The sequence below is a fragment of the Ochotona princeps genome, chromosome 15 (genome assembly GCF_030435755.1).
Source record: "Ochotona princeps isolate mOchPri1 chromosome 15, mOchPri1.hap1, whole genome shotgun sequence".
NCBI lineage: Eukaryota > Metazoa > Chordata > Mammalia > Lagomorpha > Ochotonidae > Ochotona > Ochotona princeps.
Genome location: NC_080846.1, coordinates 30,354,821 through 30,361,894, shown reverse-complemented (window position 1 = coordinate 30,361,894; position 7,074 = coordinate 30,354,821).

The window sequence follows — 7,074 nt, the reverse complement described above, 5'->3', positions numbered from 1 at the left end:
TCATAGTTCCATGTGTCAACTGGGCTCAGATAGAAGTCTCGGGGCATTGTCATGTAGGTGTGGTTGGACCGGAGCATCCAAAATGCTTCATCCACATGTCTAGTCCCTTGGCAAAGACACTCAGAAGCTGGGCTCAACTGGGTGTTTATGATCAGGTCTTTAGCTCTTACCATATAGTCTCAGGACTTTTCGGTTTCCATATAGCCTCCTCACATGGTCTCTCCATTGGAGTAGCTGAATATCCTACATGGTGTTGTCGCTTGAATTTGTCCTATCAGGTACATGTGTCAGAAGCTTCATCTGAAAATGTGTATGCTAGAGTGAGGTTTGAGTGACTGATTCATTGATTAATACGTTACGAGGAAGTGCCTTTGTTATAAAAGTGAGCTCTCTCTGGCACACTGCTCTGTCTCACCATGAGATAATGTCCATCATGCCATAACCCAGCAAGAAAGTCCTTGCCAGAAGCCAAGCAGAAGCTGGCAGGATGCCTTCAGATATCTGAGAACTGCCAGCTAATAAACTTTCTTCCTTATAAATTGCCTGGTCTCATCTTGCCCATTCTATGAGTCTTTCAATTGCCATAGAGATTGTTTCACCTCCATAAAGATTTTGGTGCTCCAGCCATTCTGCCTCACCTCTCCTCAATCTCTGGCAACCACTGGGCTGTTGTATATACATTCCTTTGCTTTTGCAAACTGTGAGGTAGCTGGAAACATACAGCTTTTCCAGATTTGTTTCTTTCCATATTGATATGGACTAAGATCATTTCATACCTTTTCGTTCTTTGTGTCCCACTCCTTTTTAGTGTTGAATTATACTCCACTGTCTGAATGTCATACAGGGCATTTACCCATTAACATACTAAAGAGCATTTTGTTTGCTTTGTTTTCATAATCATGAGTGAAATTCTAATCATAGGGTGGAGAAAAAAGTAAAATTAAAATAAATTGCCGAGTCTCAGCTATTTTATTAAAGCAACAGAAAACAGATTAAGCCACTTGATATCCAGGAATTACAAAGAACAAAAGGAGAAACTTCTACAATTTCTGGAAAGTTAAGCATCACCCAGGCACAACACAGCTTCTGCTTTGTTCTGTTTGTTAAATGGGACATAGAGCAAGCCTAGATGGTATAGGAAGAGGCAACAGAAGGGTATAAACTTTGAGAGGAAAATCCATTGGTGCAAGACATGCAATGCTTCCTAGCTCCCTCAGAATAAAATCTTGTGAGATCTGTGACCTGTACCCTTCAGCCTCTGAAACATCTTCTCCTTCACTCCCTGCTTCCAGTCCTACTTCCTTCTAGCTGTACTGGCCTCTCTTGCTTTCCTTCTGTCCCAGGAGTTGTGAGGTGGAAGAAGGGAGTGCTGTTGTGCACCTGCAGGATCCCTGCCAGGCGTGTAGAAATCTCTCAGGAAGACAAGGAATGGTACTAGAATCCCAGGAGAGGAGGAGACCACTTGAGAACACTGAGGACTGTGAAAGTTTCTTAACTGTATGTTTGGAATGTAGAGTGCCTATTGAGGTACTGTAGATGGCCAGGTTAAAAGAAACCAGCAAGGGCCAGGTCATGAAAGAAGTTTTGTTCCCAGCCAAGGAATGTTGGCTTTTGTTTCCCAGTTGTGAAAAGTTATAAGCAGAATGATCAGATTTCCATTTAAAAACAACAACTTTTTGGCAGGCTGAATAATCACTAGAATGTGAAGACATTCAAAAGTAGAAAAAAATTAGGATGTTATTATGAAAAATAAAACAACATATGGTGGAGGTCTTCGCAGGAATGTCTTTAAGGTGTGTGAGGTTGTGGACAAGTATGTTTTTGGGAAGAACTATGTAGAAGCAGTTTGATTGAAAATATATCATAAAATCCGTAGGCACATGAAAGTTCACAAACTGATTGAGCCTTACCAAATGGGTAGAGCAGGGGTACTCCTAATTGCTTTATTCAATCAGCACATAAAAAAGTTGTTCACAAGGTCCACATCTTCTTGGTGGGAGACATGCAATGCTTCCCACCTCCCTCAGAATAAAATTTCTGACATTTTCTGTGATCTGTACCCCGCTTCCTCTGACTTGTCTCCACCTCCGCTCCCTGCTTCTAGCCCTACTTCCTCCTAGCTATACTGCCCTCTTGGTTTCCTTCTGCGCTGGGAGAAGTGAGGCAGAGGAAGGCGTTCTTTCTAGTGTCCCGTCCAATGCTCAGATCCAGGGAGCAAGAAGGAGAGGGCAACAAACAGGAAAAAAAAACTCAAGCTTCACAATTCAAAGTGAATTGGAGCAAAACATGTGGGTGTCACACACCTGTGCTTGATTCTGTGGTGAGGCAGGCCTTGCTGTTCCATTTAAGACCCACATGGAAATTATTTTTACTGGAAAGTACACATTTATGTTGTTTTGTTCTTTAATCCCTTTGGCAAATGGCTCCAGGAGAGTTTCACTGCTTTCTGCAGAACAGCCATACTATTGTGTCTGGAACTGGAATGACTGATGTCGAAGGAGGCTGACCTCGGGTGCACTCACTCCTGGGGATGAAAGGGCTGCTTTGAAAATCTCGCCAACTGGTCTACAGTGTTTTCATTTCTTCTGCAAAGCCTGACACTTAATCTGTTTAAAGGAGTAGCAGTCTGTGTCTCCCAGGAGATAATCCACTGGACTGGTGCATCTTCAAAGCCCTGACAGGCTAAAGGCTGATCACCTGCTAAAGTGAGTTCCCTACAAATGTAAAAAAGGAAACTCAAAGGGATTGTAATGATACCAGCTTCATCCTGATCCCTGAAGAAAGTGTGGAGTGGTCAAGAGATGTTCTCTGTTTTAGTGGTTTGTAAGCAAAAGCCTGGTTAGAAATTGAAGAGAAAGGGATGGGACCAGAGAGCACAAGTGTGAACCATGGGGCTGTTCCACAGATTGATGGAGTAGGTTGGTCTGAGAGGACATGTCTTTGGATTACTTTTCTGTTATAAGGTCTGCAGAATGTTTTGGTCATATCAGTCACTGAAAAGGGGACATACTTTGGGGAAAATTGCTTAGACTTTTTTCTGTTGTCCTCTTTTCCCTTTCACCATCAACAGTGTTACCTGCAAATTCCCTCAAATCATGTGGGACACATCATCAGCCAGCACCCTGGTTCATACATCAGGACACAGCTCGTGGTCACTTCCTTTCAAGTATCCTTGTTCCTTTTGTGCCGAATTAAGCGATGTTAGTGCCATGTGCTTTAAACCCGATCTTTACACCTTATGCCTTGCACTTATTGTAGTGTGTATTTCAACAGGATGATTCTTGCGCACATCAATGGGTCTGTGTCTATGCCTGATTCTCTGACAGCATAGTATTTGACTAGTCTGTGTTTTTCCAACCTTAGGAATTATTGAGACTTCTACATTCTTGACGGATTTAAGATCACATAAGCCTGTGCTCAGTGGCTGGCCGTTTCAGTGCCTCTGAAGTATTGTCAGTGTATGTTGTCTCCTTTTCTATTGGGTTGCTTGGTTAAATCCTCATTTAAATTTTCATCATTCTGCCTTGAGTATCTTTTTTTAAATGTGTTTATTTTTATTGGATAGGCAGATAAACAGAGAGGAGAGACAGACAGGAAGATCTTCCGTCCGATGATTCGCTCCCCAAATGACCACAATACCCGGAGCTGAACTGATCCAAAACTAGCAGCCAGGAGCTTCTTCCGGGTCTCCCTCGCGGATGCAGGGTCCCAAGACTTTGGGCCGTCCTCGACTGCTTTCCCAGGCCACAAGCAGGGAGCTGGGTGGGAATCAGGGCCACTGGGATTAGAACCAGTGCCCATATGGGAACCCGGTGCATGCAAGGCAAAAACTTGAGCGTCTAGGCCAGTGTGCCAGGCCCACCTTGAGTATCTTAAAGGAGAAGTCAGAAAAGTGACCATAATTTTCTGACACTGTGCTTTCTCCTCTGGAGCCCTTTTGAACAAAGCTAGATTTACAAAGGCAGGAAAAAGGTACTATTAAACTTTGGTGTTACACAGTGCCAGGTTTACAGTGTAGTCCTGCTCTTTAGTTGTGTTTGGCTTTGGACAAAGTTCTTAATTGCTTCCAGCCTTGGTTTCTGAGCTGGAAGATGGGGGTAATGTTTGTCATGTGCTAGACTGTGTCAATATCAAAATATGGTCTCATTTAATTCTCCAAATAACTCGGTTCCATATGATTGGCTAACATTCTAGCTTCTTTACAGATGATAAACTGAGAGGACCCATTCAGAAAAATCAGGGGTAAACTGGGATTTAAATTTGGGCAAGATGACCCTATGATTCATGCACACACAATGTACAAACTTCCCTCCCATCAAAAACCAAAGCTGCTGGGCCAAGGGCTGGACCCAGTGCCCTCTGTAAAGTGTTTAATGCATAGTAGGGTTTGTGAGTGTAATGTTCATCAAGTAACTTACGGCTTTTACCTCATATGCTGGCATTTAAAAAAATAGAATTGGAGTCCTCTGTGTCTTTCAAAAGCAATTTAAGAAATCTTTAATGTTAGAGATGGGAAAATTGTGAGCCACATGTTGATGTAATTGGGGTTGGAAATACTTACCAATACCATATGCTATCATAATCCAAGTAATTAATTAGCCTCCTCTCTTCATTTCTCCTCTTCCCCCTGCCTTTCTCTCTCCCTTCATTCAGAAAATATTTACTCCTGATTTGCCACCTGACAGGCCTGTTTAGCAGCTGGTAGCACATCAGTGAACACAACAAATTACGATGAAACCTTCTGGATCTGGGCTATATAATAAACAAATAAATAGCCATGTGACAATTAATAAGTAATACAGACTGTAAGAATAGAGGTGAACCTGCAGGGGATAGGTGGGGGTTCACGTGGATGGGATGTGAGGGAAGGTGTGTTGGTTGAGGTAACTGATCGCACACCAAGGAAAACGAGGACGGAGATGCTGAGGGTATCTGGGCACTTTAGGTTAGAGGTAGAAGGAACACTAGTTTCAGAGGTGCTTTAGTGGGTGCAGTTACATTTGAAATAGTCAAGAAATATCGAGGAGAGCAGTTTGAAGTGGATGACAAAGAAAGAATGTGGCACAAAATGAGACCAAATAGGTGTATATGGCCAGACCAAGGAAGGCCCCAGGATTTTGGCTGGATTAAGGATTAATATGCAGCATTTTTGCACAATGCTGTAGGGCAGAGCTTAGAAAGTTTGTAGAGTTCAAATTTAAGTAATCCTAAGCATTTTATTGCAATTCTTTGTGTCTCTGTTTCCTCAACTATAGAATGAGATGCATAATATTAAGTATGAAGAAATTGTTCTATTTTTTATATTTAAGCAAGGAAATTATAATTAATGCCTTTTTTGCTTGAACTTATGATTCATGGAAGGCATTTAGCCTTTACTTATATCAGTACCAAAATGGTTTTGATGATTAGTGCTTCAAAATACTATATATAGAATCTAGGGAGCGGTATTTCAGCATACCGTCATAAAATAATTTTAGGAGGAGTACCATTGTCTAGTAATGGATAGAATTTCAGTTAACAGATGATTTTGTACACCACTAGGGAGTTTCTAATTAAGAACTTGAGAGCAGATCTGGACCTGACCATATATCAAAATGAGCTTTCTTCTAGATTGGTCCACAGTATTTCAACAAGATGGCCCAAGGGTGTCATGGGGCAAAAGGTAAAGCCACCGCTTGGGACAAATGAACGTAATATTAACGTGCCTGTTTTTAGTACCTCTTCAAACTCAACTTCCTGCTAATGTGCACTTTGGGTTGTGGCTCAGTTACTTGGATCCCTGTCACACACACACACACATAGGAGATCTAGTTTCAGTTCCTGGCTGCAGGTTTTAGTCTGGCCCAGTTCTGGCCCATTTGAGTGAATAGCAGTGGATGGAAGAACCCAACTGGGTGGATAAAAGCAGTGGATAGAAGAATTCTCTCTTTCTCTTTTTCTCTCAAACACACATACACACACAGAGTCTGCATTTCAAATAAAAATTTAAAGAAAAAATAGGTCACGTAACACAAGTGTAGGTCAAAAATATCATCTGTAAAGGATGAGAGGACTTGATGCAAGAACATCACTTTGGTGTTTTAATGAGCAGTATAATTAGATTTCAGACCTCAATTCTTTTGAAAACAAGACAAGTATAAATCAGATTAAGATTTTAATTCTCAAAGTGGGATGTAAATAAATATCTTGTGAGGTTCTTTTTTCTAATTGAAGGGTCACCTCTAATGCAAAATATGTGTTGAGATCTGACATTTTTGGCAGTGTCAACATCTTCCTTTGAATTGTTTTCCAAAGTAGAGCCAAAGACCTATAGGCTTTATTTGGTGCCATCATTTTCAGTGACAGAAATGATTTGCATCTCTGGTTGCCTCAGTTAGCTATTAGCTCAAGGCTGAAAAGGTTTCTTCTCACCATGCTAATAATTAACAAAAGGCTAGAGCAGAATTCCTTAAAACAATACTTTTTTGTGGGGGTGGCATGGCGACTCAAGAGGCTAATCCTCCTTCAAGCACTGGCATCCCATATGGGCACTGGATCATATCCCAGCTGCTCCACTGCTCCCTGCTTATGACCTGGAAAAGCAGCAGAGGATGGCTTAAATCCTTGGGCCCTGCACCCAAGTGGGAAACCCATGGAGACTCTTGGCTTTGGGTTATCTCAGCTCCAGCACAGCTCAGCTTAGCTCAGCTACAGCCATTGCAGCCTAAAGGAATGACTTAGCCAATAGAAGAACTTTCTCTCTCTCTCTCTGTTTCTCCACTCTGTAAATCTGCCTTTCAAATAAAAATAAATAAATCTTAGAGACAAGAAACAATGGTTCTCTTAAACAGATATTTTATTTGAGATAGAGAAGGGGGAGAGGAAGAAAGAGGGAGAGAGAAAAAGAGACTCCCATTTGTTGATTTCCTTAGCAAATGCCAGCAAGTTAGGAACTCAGTCCAGCTGTCCCGAGTGGGTGCAGAAACCGAATTACTTAAGCCATCACTTGCTGCCTCCCACAGTGCACATTCTAAAGAAGTTGAAATTGGGAGTGGAGCTGGGACTCTAACCCAGGGATCCCACTGCCACCTTCAC